The sequence below is a fragment of the Myotis nattereri genome (genome assembly GCF_964212035.1).
Source record: "Myotis nattereri genome assembly, chromosome: 2".
Classification (NCBI taxonomy): domain Eukaryota; kingdom Metazoa; phylum Chordata; class Mammalia; order Chiroptera; family Vespertilionidae; genus Myotis; species Myotis nattereri.
The window spans coordinates 96,164,330-96,178,565 of NC_138076.1; positions in this window are offsets into that span (position 1 = coordinate 96,164,330).

The following is a 14,236-nucleotide window of genomic DNA, read 5'->3' on the forward strand; positions in this document are numbered from 1 at the left end:
AATAACAGTAATATCGAGAACAATATCACCAATAACAATAATGACAATAACTACCGCAACAACATTAATAGAAGCTTACACAAGCAATGTGAAAAGGGCAGATGTAGGAAACTGTTTATTGCCTTCACTATCTGATAAGCATAGACAGAGAACTCCCCGAAACCCCCCTGAAGGCTGGGTGCCTTTGAAGCCCTAGCAAAGCTCGGAGCTAGGAGCCACCTCTGTTTGTCCAGACAGTGGTAGCTGAAACTACTCCCCCATGTATTATTATGTAAATCCTTGCTGATGGGCTAGTCTGCTTGTTACTAGGGGGTCACCTGCCTAAGGGCTATGCTATGGGTGCATCCCAGATCAATAAAAGCTTGGTGAGGCCTAAGCACGGAGGAAGTCCTTTGGGACTTGCAGCCTGGTCCCCCAATATTGCAAAATTATCTCTTGTCTTTTTCTCTCATTTGTTGTGCGGCTCCTCTTTCAGATACCGAACCCTACTCCACGCGGGTCGTGGAAGGAGTCTCACTCAACAGGCAGACCTGGGTTTAAAATCTGTCTCAGCCACTCAACAGCTAGATTACTTAAATTCTCTGTGCAATGTTTTTCTTACTTCTAAAATGACACTTGCATCTGAGAGTTATCTATGAGTAAAATTTAAATGAAAGTGAATAAATCATTGGCTCATAGGAAACTAATAAATTGTCAGTAGCTGCTGCAGCTATTTGATTGAAAATGTTATTGTGTTAAATAATATATTCTACATCGTTGTTGATAGCTTGTAGAGGTGCATGATTGAACCACCAAAGGGCCTTGGGACCGGTGTGTGTGCTGAGCAGAGGAGGAGATGGGTGTAGCCCCAGGTCCTCTTAAGAAGAAATGTGTACTCTAGGCCTTGGTCTACCAAGTAATATAGTCTTTTAAGAGGAGACTGGGAATCAGGAAGGAGGAAGAAGTGTATTTTTAGGACAAGACATAGTGTTGGAGTCAGAGAGTCTGTGATCACTAGCACCTAGATAAGATAGGTGGTAGTGAGGAGCTGTTCTATACTCTGTCTTAGAAGAGGGAGCAGCATGGGACCGGTAAGTAATAGCTAACCTATGAGAGCTCACAAAGCACCCAGCCCTGTTCTTCTCACTTTGCATGCATTAAGCTGCTTAATCTCCTTACTGGCCCTGGAGGCAGAAACCATCCCTATTTCCCTGAACCCAGGTTTATTTGTCAAGGTGACTGAATGGTAACACATAGAGGTCAGTGCCATTGAAAGGCATTCCATGCTACACAAGGCCACATGGAGAAGCACCAGGGTCAGTAGGGAGGCAGAAGGAGCACAGAAGAATGCATGGCTCAGAGCCTTTATTGTGGTTTCTGCAAGAAGGAATGGATAAAGCAAGGGAGGCAAGTTTGAGCAAATTTAGAATTGGATACTTTATATAATTTTGATGGGCTCTGTGTTACAAAGGTGGTATCTAGTTGTCCAGGACCTGGCCTGTGGGTGACTTAGGGCAAGGGAAATATTGGCTTGGTATGTGAAAGTTAGATAAAGGAGATAGTTGGGTATATGACTTTGAATTAGTTGGTTTTCATATGAAAGGCACACTCTCAGGCAAGCTGTTCAATTATCTATAGGAATTCACTAGCCCTGGAATGGCAGTCTCTCCCCATCCAAATGGTGAGACCCCCAAGGAGTCAAAGCATCATAAAATATAGAAAAAAAAATGATGAATACAACCCCTGAATAAATAAGGAAATTCTAACACAGAATGGGTGATAACTCTCATGAGACCACACAGTTAAGTGGTGAAATTTGACAGTCAATCAAGGAATAGTTTCTGTGCTTAATCACCATGATAACTGCCTCCAGTTAATGTTAATCTTTCTCAAAGAGTTGTTATTTTGGCAAATAGAGCTTTACGAACCAGTAAAGTGTATATAATGACATAAGAGATAATGGGAGGCAACTTTCCAAGATTCACATGAAGTCATATCTGCTAATGCAACTTGACTAAATAAATTTCATTTTCATGATCCAAGAAAAAATGCCATCATCATACACCAGGCTGCCTTCCAGAATTCCAAAGGGCATGCATGACTCTGGATGTCATCCTGATTAATGAGGAACAGGTGACATGACAGGCTAGGCCAACTCTTATCTCCCATGGGGGGTTTAGATTTAGGCTGGCCTGAAGAAGAGATGGTCTTTGATGACCTTCCAAAGTTCACTAGGGGCATACTATGATTTTTCTAGTTTCCATATCTAATGAATCCATACTTCCCTCCTGGTTTACACAAAATGAGCCAGCAAATCAATTGTTCAAAGTCTGCACTTTTCATGGCTTTGTGAACATCTCTACAACTTGCTTAATTCCTTTTTCAAAGTCTGTCATTAAGTGGAAATGCATATTTAGATGAAAATTGCAAATTCACAAACAATAGTGTTTTCTCCTTTTTGTGAAAAATAAAATGTATCATTGATTTCCTTAATCAAACCATACAAATAGTTTGATCTCAAATGCTTCTTTCATTTACTCTTATGTAAGGAAAAGACAGACAAAAACAAGTAAACCGCTTAATGTGTGTTGGGGTCTAAATCAGAGCAATTAAGCACTAATTTCTTGGGTAGCTGTTACGTGCAAAGCATTGTATTAAAATATCTTATTTTAGTATCTTGTGAATAGATGTATTAACTCATTTAACTCACATAACAACCTGTTGAGATTGGTAGGTCAAACTGTGGTAGGTATTTTTTTTGTCTGACAAGTCTCACTTCTTGTTCCGCAAATAATGGAAAACTCACAAAAACTGGCTTTACCCCAATGCAATCTCATTGGTTTTCCCACATAAGCAGAATTTGAAGATTAGGCAGTGATTGGCGTTAATTTGGCTGTTCTGTGATGTCTTTCAATACTCAGCTCTTTCCAGCTTTCTGCTCTTCCGTCCTTAGGTGGGCTGGCTCTTGTACCCAGGCTACTGCCACCAACTTGCAGCCTCTTGCCTAAATTGCACACTGAAAACCCTAGCAGAATCAACTTTGTTTGACCCCTTCCTCTTGGGCAACAACTCTTTATTTTTAGCCCTGAAGATAAAAATATTATGATGCTGAATCTAGGGCAGGGGTGGGCAACCTTTTTGTGAGTGTATGCCAAAACCAGCAAAATCTCTGACTCATAATTCTTCTGCGTGCCAACCCTAATTTTTTGAGAACATATTATGCCTACTTGATATCTCTTAAGGTGTACGTATGTGAAGAACCTTGAAGAAATAATAAAATTCATTCGAGCGACAAAAACACAGTATATGATGATGAAAAATACATTTATTTTTTAATGTATACATGTACACTTATAGTCCAACAGAAAACTTTATGACTCCGTTTGATATTATCAGTGGGACTTTTGCTGCCGAGAGAAACATAGAAATTTATTCCCCTATCGTTAGTACTGGTGGGCAAAGCGAGAGAGAAGGTTTCATTTTTATAGAGTGAAATTTTGAATAAGTAGGTGAGGCAGTTATCTTGTCAAAGAAAACCCGCTGCACCTGAGGCTGAAACCAGAACACTGGCCTGATCTAGGAAGGCAAGGAGAGTTAAGGCAGAGGCATAGAAATTGCTCTTCCCCTCTCTCATCAATCCATGTCTATGGTCTTTAAGGTAACTTATTATGTAAAATTATTTATTTATCTAAGATGCACCTACACTGAATTTATCTGAAAAATAAAAAAGTCGATATTAAGAAAAAAAATTGCTTGCCAGCAAAAGTTACTGGCGTGCCATATTTGGCACGCGTGCCAGGGGTTGCCCACCCCTGATCTAAGGCATTTGTTACACAAGCTTTTCAGTCCTGGGAGGAAGGCGTGAAGGAGAGTAAATTATCTTTTTATCCTTTAATTGAAAAGTCTATCCTTGTGGAGGATGAAAGAACCATTCACTTTTCAGTCTACTTTTTTGTTAGATTTCTCTTGAAGTACTATTTCTTTTTTTAAATTATTATTGATTTTTTTTAGAGAGCGAGGAAGGGAGAGGGATAGAGAGACAGAAACATCCATGATAGAGAAACATCATTTATTGACTGCCTCCTGCACGTCCCTTCCCCCACCTCCCCCCACCCCCACAATGAGGATTGCGCCCAAAACTCGGGTATGTGCCCTGAGAGGGAATCAAACCCATGACCTCTTGGTCCACGCTCAATTGCTGAACCACACCAGCCTGGCACTGTTTCTATTTTTAACCAAGTTTTGTTATAGATTGCATTCTATGGGGACAATGAGTGACAAAATTGCAGTCAGAACTTTTGGCAGAAACTGTGACTTCTCGGCTAAAAAGCCAGAAAACAACTTGAGGGCACAGACCTGAGCACAGCAACATTAAACAGCCCCCTGAATCAGTAGCTTAGGGATGGTGTGGTTTGGTTTTTTTTCATGTGTCAACTCGATGAAGCTCCCATCTCTAGTTACTCAATTAAACACTAATCTAGGGGATGTTGGGAAGGTATTTTGCAGATGTGATTAAAGTTGATTTTGAGATTAAATTAGACAATTTGGATGGGACTGCTTCAAACAATTGAAGTCTCCCAACACCTTCTTTTTATCTTTTCCTTTTCTTTTCTAAACTCTATTTTTTTTACATTTAAAAAAAATTAAAAATTATTTTTCAATTACAGTTTACATTCAATATTATTTGGTATTAGTTTCAGGTGTACAGCATAGGAGTTAGACAATCATACACTCTACAAAGTGATCACCCCCGATATTTCCAGTGCCCACCTGGCACCATACATAGTTATAGTTATTACAATATTATTGACTATACTAGTGGCCCGGTGCACGAAATTTGTGCACATAAAAAGAGAATTAATTAGAGGAAATATTTTAATATTGCTATTTTCCCTTTCTCTATAATAGAAGTGTGAGGGATGAAAGAAAATTAGTAAAATGTATATGAAAATCTCCCTCCTGTCAGAGCCTGGGGTGTGCTGCAGGACCTAGAGCCAAGTCCCTGCCCACCACCCTTTCGCACTTCGAAAACACAGGAGACCTAGACCTGGCCAGCCCCACCTCCATTGGGTGAGACCCAGACCTGGCCGACCCCACCCCTGTCAAGCCCCTCTGGGCGGGGGGCACAGCCTCAGGTTCCCTAGCCCATTGCTGGGTGAGGGGCACAGCCTCAGATCCCCAGGCCTGGCGCCGGGGTAGGGGGTGCAGCCTGATGTCCCCTGTCAAGCCCCACAGGGCAGGGGGCACAGCCTGAAGTCCCCCGGCCTGGCACTGGGGTGGGGGAGTGCACAGCCTGAGGTCCCCCAGCACAACACTGGGTCGGGGGGGCATGGCCTGAGGTCTCTTGCCCCGGCCAGGCACCATGCAGCCTCAGGTCCCTGCTGTTTGGTCGTGATATTAGGGCGTCCTGACTAATTTGCATATTCCTGTATTATACAGATAGACTAGAGGCCAGGTGCACAAAAATTTGAGCACTCGGGGGGGAGGGGGAGTCCCTCAGCCCGGCCTGTGCCCTCTTGCAGTCTGGGACCCCTCGGGAGATAATGACCTGCTGGCTTAGGCCTGCTCCCGGGTGGCAGAGGGCAGGCCCAATCCCTAGGTGCAGGCCCTGGTCAGGCTCAAAGCAGGGCCAATTGGGGAGTTGGGGCGTCTTCCCCTGTCACGCACAGAGCAGGGCAGATTGGGAGGTTGCAATGCCACCCTCAGTCACGCTCAGGGTAGGGTTGATTGGGGGGTTGGGGCACCGCCCCCTGTCACACTCAAGGAAGGGTCGATGGGGAGGTTGTGGCGCCACCCCCTGTCACGCACAGAGCAGGGCCCATCAGGGGGTTGGGGCGCTGCCCCCTGTCACACACAGAGCAGGGCCCATCAGGGGGGTTGGGGCTGCGTACCCTGTCATGCACAGAGCAGGATCACTCACAGAGTAGGGCCGATAGGGGAGTTGGGGCACCACCCCTGTCACACACTCAGGGCAGGGCGGATCAGGGGGTTTGGGCGCTGCCCTCTATCACCCACAGAGCAGGGCCAATCAGGGGGTTGGGGCGCCGCCACTCTCACACTCAGGGCAGGGCTGATGGGGAGGTTATGGCTCTACCCTGTCACACACAGAGCAGGGCCCGTGGGGGCGGGGGGAGGGTTGGGGCGCTGCACCCTGTCACACACAGAGCCGCAGGGCGATCAGGGGGTTGGGGAGCTCCACCCTATCAGGCACAGAGCAGGGCTGATCAGGGGGTTCGGGCGCCTTCCCCTGTCATGAAGAGAGCAGGGCGGATAGGGAGGTTGTGGCCCTGCCCACTGTCACACACAGAGCCGCAGGGCAATCAGGAGGTTTGGGCGCTGCCCCCTGTCACGCTGATCCCAGAGCCGGGAGGCCTCTCGGCTCCACTGATCCCGGTGCTGGGAGGCATATTACCCTTTTACTATATAGGATAGAGGCCTGGTGCATGGGTGGGTCTGGCTGGTTTGCCCTGAAGGGTGTCCTGGATCAGGGTGGAGGTCCCCACTGGGGTGCCTAGCCAGCCTGGGTGAGGGGATGATGGCTGTTTGCAGCTGGTCACACACCCTTCAGGGTGGGGGTCCCCACTGGGGTGCCTGGCCAGTCTAGGTGAGGGACTGAGGGCTGTTTTCAGGCCGACTGAAGCTCCCAACTGCTCCTTTTTTTTCTTTTTTCTTTTTTTATTCTGGGCCAGCTTTAGCTCTGGCTCCAGCTCTGAGGCTTCTGCTGCTGAAAGAAGGTATCTGGTTTGTTTCGGTTCTATAATCGAAACAATGTATAACTCCAGCTCTGAGATCCCGGGCTCGCTGAAAGCAGGTTTCTGGGGTTTTGTTCAGCTTCTATATTTGTTACAATGTTTCTTAAACTGCAGGCTCAGAGGCCGGCAAAGCAGGCGGGGAACGTTGGTTTCCTTTGTCACTGAAGCAAGCAAGCCTCATCTTAGTTTCAAGCTGCCTGGCTGCTGGCCGCCATCTTGGCTGGCAGTTAATTTGCATATCTCCCTGATTAGCCAATGGGAAGGGTAGCGGTTGTACGCCAATTACCATGTTTCTCTTTTATTAGATAGGATTCCCTATGCTGTACAACAGTTGAAAGGCTTTAATAGCTGAGCTGAGGTTTCCCTAAGGAAGAAGAAAGTCCTCCTGTGGGCAGCAGCATCAGCCTGTGCCAAGGGGTCTGGCCTGCCCTCTGCTTAGCCAACCCCTATAATTTGTAAACCAATTCCTTCCAACAAATCTCTTAATATTATGTCCTACTGGTTGAACCCTAATATAGATGTTTTATCTCAGTATCTTGGAAGCCATACTAGCCGTCATTTTCAAACCTGACCATTTTTGTTCTTATACAGTTTGTTAGTTTCCTTGTGCTGCCATTACAAATAATAAAATCTTGATAACTTAAAAAACAAACATTTATTTTGTCACAGATTTGGTGGCCATAGTATGACATCTAGGTGTTGCCAGAGACATACTCCTTCCAAAGGCTCTTAAATCCTTACTTGCTGCTTTAGCTCCACTGAGTCCAAGTGTTCCTTTCTTGCAGATCAGCACTCCCATCTTTGTTCATAGTATTTGCATGGCCTTTTTCTGTGTCTGCGTCTGTGTCTGTGTCTGTGTCTGTGTCTGTGTCTGTGTCTGTGTCTGTGTCTGGAAAGGACACTCATCATTGGATGTAGGACCCACCCAAAAAATCCACAGTAATCACATCTCAAGAGCTTAATTTAATTATATCTGCAAAGACCCTTTTTCCAAATAAGGTCACATTTACAGATTATAGGGAATAAAATAGGGGTGGGAGGGCGGGGAAGAGTTATCATCCTACTGACTACATGTAGCTTTCAGTTTGTGATAATTTCCTAGAGAGTCTGCAATTATATAAAGAGTTAAATCTGAGCACCTGTGAGTTAATCATCTTTTTTTATGTTTGCATGAGTCATTTGTTTTAAGATCACTAATTTTTCAAACATTTAAAAATACAGACATATGAATATACAAATAAGCATGAAAATACATATTAATCATAACAATGTCTTTTCCTAATAATGTCTATTCCCTAAAAATTGAGTTTTTATGTTAATTTACATAGAATATATAATTAATTCAATGTTAGTTTTTCATTTTACCTAAGAGTAATACTCTTGGAAAAGTTAGAGTTCTCTGCTTTGAGTAATTTTAACGTCACTCTTGTTAATACCACTTACAAAATGTTCCCTGCTGTTTCATGGACCTCACTCTCCATTTTACAGCCCTGCCCCACTTCCCTCTATAACACTTTCACAATAGTTGAGTGTATTGGTGTACAGTAAGCCCCCCCTTATCCATGAGGGATACTTCTCAAGACCCCCAGTGTATGCCTAAATATCCAATATAATAAAAGGTTAATATGCAAATTGTCCCTTCAACCGGGAGTTCAACCAGGAGTTCGACCAGGGGGAAGGGCCAGCTGGCCAATCGTTCCTCCCCCTGGCTGGCCCTGCCCCCAATCGACCCCACCCATGCATGAATTTGTGCACCAGGCCTCTACTCCTATATAATAAAAGCATAGTATGCAAATTGCTCCATCAACTGGAGTTCTTCTGGGAGTTTGAACAGGAGGCAGGCTGGCCAGGGAAGTGAGAGAGGCCCCAGGCAGTGGCAACAGGTGGCCAGGGGAAGGGAAGCCCTGGTGCTGGCAGGTGGCCAGGGGAAAGGAGGAAGTACCCAGCCAGCAGCCAGCAGCCAGCAGCCAGCAGCCAGCAGCCAGTTGCCAGCAGCTTCTAGGGACCCTACCAGTGGACGAATTATAAGTAAATATATATAAATACTAGAGGCCCGGTGCATGAAATTCGTGCACTGGAGGGGGGGGGGTCCTTCAGCCCGGCCTGTGCCCTCTCACAGTCTGGGAGCCCTCAGGGGATGTCTGACTGACGGCTTAGGCCCGCTTCCTGTGGGGAATGAGCCTAAGCTAGCAGTCAGACATCCATAGCACTGCCGTGGAGGTGGGAGAGGCTCCAGCCACCACCACTGCGATCACCAGCCATGAGCCTGGCTTCTGGCTGAGTGGCGCTCCCCCTTTGGGAGTGCACTGAATACCAGGGGAAATGCATTGAGCGTCTGCCCCCTCATGGTCAGTGTGCATCATAGCGACCGGTCGTTCTGCCGTTCAGTCAATTTGCATAGTAGCCTTTTATTATCTATACAGGGAGTCCTCGGGTTATGTCGGATTCAACGTATGTCATTTCGTGGTTACGCTGCCATCTCCCATTTATTTATATTAAAAAAAAAAGAAGTTCCATCATTTCGACATGTGCTTTATGTTTTTTTATTATTTATTTACCACAAGTAAAGGTCAGGAATTGTTATCTTTCTTTTAAATTTTTTTTACTGTTTCACTTCATTACTGCTGTGTATGTGCTCCATGTGAGTGACGTAGGTGCTTATGTAGGTGGGTTCCAACTTATAGCGAAAATCGCGTTATGTCGTGCTGTGGGAACGGATCTCCAACGTAACCCGAGGACTGCCTGTACTAATAAAAGGGTAGTATGCTAATTAGACCGGATTGACCGGATGTCTTCCAGACATCCTTCTGGATGTCCTTCCAGACAAAGCCGCAGTGGCTGCGAGGGCCAAGGGCCAGTGGTGCGGGAGATGCGGCAGGGTGCGAGAGGCGGCAGTGTGGGAGAGGTGGCAGCTCAGGCCAGTCCAGCACTGCAGCCCCTATTGCAGAGGCAGCACAGGAGAAGCCTTGATGCGGGCTGGTCCAGAGCCACCACCCTTTCCGCAGAGGCAGTAGGAGAGGGGGCTCCACAGTCCAGGTCCCAGTGCTGCCCCTTCCACAGAGGCAGCCACAGAGGCAGCAGCATGGGCCCGGTCCTGGCGCCATGCCTCCGCAGAGGCTGGACAGGGTGCGATCTGCTGTGCCTCAGCCTCCCACAGCCCCTCCCCAAGCCAGCCTGGCTCCAGATTGCCCCCCACCCACCAGTGGGTGGGGGGTGGGGCCAGCACTAAGAAGTGAGGGCTGAGGGCCAGCAGTCACGGTGGCCAGCAGTGGCAGTAGTAGCGGGGTGATGTGGCGATGCCTTCCCCTGATCGGCCTGGTTGCCTCCTGCAGAGGGAGGCCAGACTGTGACTTAGGCCCGCTCCCCCTAAGCAGTCAGTAGGACATCCCCTAAGGGCTCCCAGTCTGTGAGAGGGGGCAGGCTTGGCTGAGGGACCCCCCTCCCCCAGTGCATGAATTTTCATGCACTGGGCCTCTAGTATAGGATATAAACCATATATATACACACTATGTTTTTTTTCTATACAAAAATATCTACAATAGGGTTTAATTTATAAATAAGGCACAATAAAAGATTAGCAACAGTAAATAATAAATGTTATGTGAATGTGGTTTCTCTCTCAAAATATCATATTGCATTTTTCACTTATAGGAAGCACTTTACGGCTTCTCTTTGGCATATCTAAATTGCCAGCATTACTACTCTTGAACTTTGAGGCCATTACTAAGTAAAATAAGGGTACTTAAACACAAGTACTGTGACAGCATTGCTACCAATTGGGGTTACTGGCTAGGACCTCGGTTCTTCTCCTTAACACGGAAAAGATTTTAAGGTCAACAAAAACAAAAGTAAAGCAAAGTGGTGTTTATTGAAGATACACTCCAAATGAGGAGGGGGCCAGTCAAGAGAGACAATGGACGGCCTGCTCACTGGGAAGTCAAAAAAAAAGGGGGCCTTGAAAACAGGTTCAGGGGGTTAGCACAGGATGAGCTGCCACTGCCCATCGCTCCCCTGGTTGCAAGTCTCAAGGAGTCACTTAAAGGTTGGTGGATAAGTTACTGTGGGGTAAGGGAAGGAGAAAGGGAATGGTATGGGCGTGGTCCTTGGAGGTAGAGGGTGTGCTGGGTTCTTTATCCTGCTTGTTATTTCTTCTGACTGACAAGGCAGTATGCACAGTCAGCTGTTAGGAAGCAGCTGGCCGGGTCCACACAGTTATGTTGGGTTCACCTTGTGTAGTGTCAATGTGGTAAAAATTAAATCACCTACAAAGTCCAAATATGGTAGCACTGTATAACTATTAGCAATTGCTATGTTCATAGGCTCTTCTTTTGGTGGGGGAGGCAGAGGGTGCTTTTTTTAATCCTCACCAGAGGATATTCTTTTCCATTGATTTTTAGAGAATGGAAGGGAGGGATGGCGAGAGAGAAAATCATCGATGTCCTGACCTGGACCAGGGAACAAACTTGCAACCCAGGTACGTGCCTTTGACCTGGAATCAAACCTATGACCCTTCAGTGTTCAAAGCCAACGCTCTCCCACTGAGCCACACCAGCCAGGGCTTGCAGGCTTTTCTTTTTTAATATATATTTTTTATTGATTTCAGAGAGGGAGAGATACAAACATCAATGAGGAGAATCATTGATCAGTTGCCTCCTGCACACCCCTGACTGGGGATCATGTCTGCAAGCTGGGCATGTGCTCCGACTAGGAATCAAACTGTGACCTCCTAGTTCATAGGTCAGTGCTCAATCATTGAGCCATGCTGGCTGGGCCTTCAGGCTCTTCTTAAAGCACAGGAAGGACAACATCAAAGGATAACTGTCTGGCAGAACGCTCTGGGGAAGGCTGGTCTGGTCTGAAACATTGATCCCCACTTACAGGCTTATTAAATGAACCCCATGCCTGATGGCCTTGATACCAGGCAAAATACATGACCCCACAGCTTAATGCACTTTTTGGTCTTATTTTGCAACTTTCCTAATAGATTATGTGTTGGTTTTTCCTCCCTGGCTTTGCTAGTTCTTGGAAAAAGTTCTAGGTAAGAGGCCTGGCTGGCTCCCAGAATTTGTTCATATCCCACACATGGCAGCAATTCCACACACCAGCCCACCCAGGCTGGGACCCATCAGTATACTCTAATTGTCAGTTGTGCAACTGCAGCACCAAAAGGGCAAGTGCTCTCATGAATAGAAAGGCCCGGAGAAACCTGGATATAGATGATATAGGGCACAGAGCTGCATGAGACCCAGAGAGGATCACTTGGCAGCACCAAAGCAGGAGAGTCAGAATCAGGAATGAGACACTTTTTTTGAACTATTAAGTTTATGTCTTATAATAACAACTTAGTTGATTTCATAGTTTGTGCCTTATCATTCTTGACCAATCCTTTTTGTTGTCTTACTGGACCTGAATGAAAACTCTTCAGGTATGCTTTCAGGTAAATACCTGGATCAGGTAGACTCTTGACCAAGACAATGCAGGATAATTATGTTCACCAACATGTGGCCATATGTAGAATGGTACCCAGACAAGGTCTTTTCCTGTGACCACTGACCACACTGGGGAAACCCAATAGGAATGGCAGGGACATCGTCATAGGAGACATTCAGCTCTGCAGAGACCTGTACCTCATCATTCATTATCCTTTTTTCTATAGATATCAATTCCTATCCTAGCTGCTTTATTTAAAACAATAACTTTTTATCACCAAAATTATAGAATAAAAATATTATAGAAGATTTTTCTAAAACTCTATGATCTTACCACCTTAACACTTATTTTGGTTATTTGGAGTTAATTCCCAGACTCTTGGCATGTGCATATAGGTTCTAAATAATTATAATCACGGTACATTTACTTCATTTGTTCTATTTCCCATTTAGCATATTGTAAACATTTTCTATGTTTTTATCAGGCTCAACTTCATGAAATCCCACCAGATCCCATGCTCAGAAGAGCACCACACCAGGTTTAATGCTCTGTTGTCACCATCTTGAAGTTCTTAATAATTTTTAACATGATGCCCAACATTTTCATTTGGCACTGGGACCTGCAAATTATGTAGCTGGTCTTCATTTAAGCTGTAATGAATATAGAGATTCATAAAAACATCTTTATGTTTATAGAGTGTTGTATTGTTAAATTATTCAAGATACTTTCGAGGTAGAGTTTTTATGGATCACAGTGTATACATTTTTATGTCTCATGTTACCATATTCTGATGTGATATCTACATTTCTCCATCCATATTCTTTATTTTAAAAAGGCATTACATATCCCACTGTTTTAATCCAACAAGAGGATCAGTCAGCTTTAGGCCTCTTGAAGAGAGCCATACCCTTGTTTGTCTTCTCACACAGCCTGGGATAAAGGATGTGTAGACAAGGATGTGTGAGAAGAGATCCCACAGTGCTTGCTCCTTAATGAGAAAGGTATTAATCACAGATACCTGGAAATTAATCACTCTGGACATGGGCTTCTTCATCCAATGGGGGGATAATACCTACCCTGAAGGACTACTTGTGCAAAAATTAAGAAAAGCATTAGAGCCCTGGATTTTTAGAATTTCATCCTGATACGCCAGGGTTGTGGGCTTGATCTCTGGCCAGGGCTCATACAAGAACTAATCAATGAATATATAAATAAGTGAACAACAAATCAATGTTTCTCTCTCTCTCAAAATCAATTATTTAAAAAATGACTGGGACACGGGTGGCACATTGTCTTACCCGTTCTGTCATATTGCCTTACATTGTGGTGTAGAGCCCCTTCAATAGAAGGGACTTGTACCTTCATAAAGCCCCTCATGACTTCTTCATAACTTATAAATCCTGAGGAACATTTACTTGCCTAAAAATGAATGTGGTTATTCTTATCCCTGCTGGTGAGAATGTCAACTGGTGAAGCCTTTCTGGAGGGCAATTTGGCAACTTGTGTAAAATGCTTTAAAAATTTCCATCCTCTTTGGTCAAGTATTCATTTCAAAGAATATAACATGGAAATTACCCTAAATGCATATGAATATTACAGCTACAACTGGATATATCTGAAATGTGCAACAGTAGGGAAGGTGATTTTAAAAATACATTATAATACAACTGAGATGAAATAATATGCCTCCATTAAAAATTGTCTTTTGAAAGGACACATATATACAGAAAAATATTCACACTAGAGGCTTGGTGCACAAAATTTGTGCACAGAGCGGGGGAGTCCACTCAGCCCAGCCTGCACCCTCTCCAATCCGGGACCCCTTGGTCACTTTCACAATCCTGGACCTCTGGCTCCTAATCACTCACCTGCCTGCCTGCCTGGCCACCCCTAACTGTCCCCCCCCCCCCCCCACCGGCCTGATCACCCCTCACTGCCTCTGCATGCCAGCCTGATTGCCCCTAACTTCCTCCCCAGCCAGCCTGGTCACCCCTAACTGTCTCCCATTGCCCACCAGGTCACCCCCCAACTGCCCCCTCCCTGTTGGCCTGGTCACCCTTTACTGCCCCCCACCC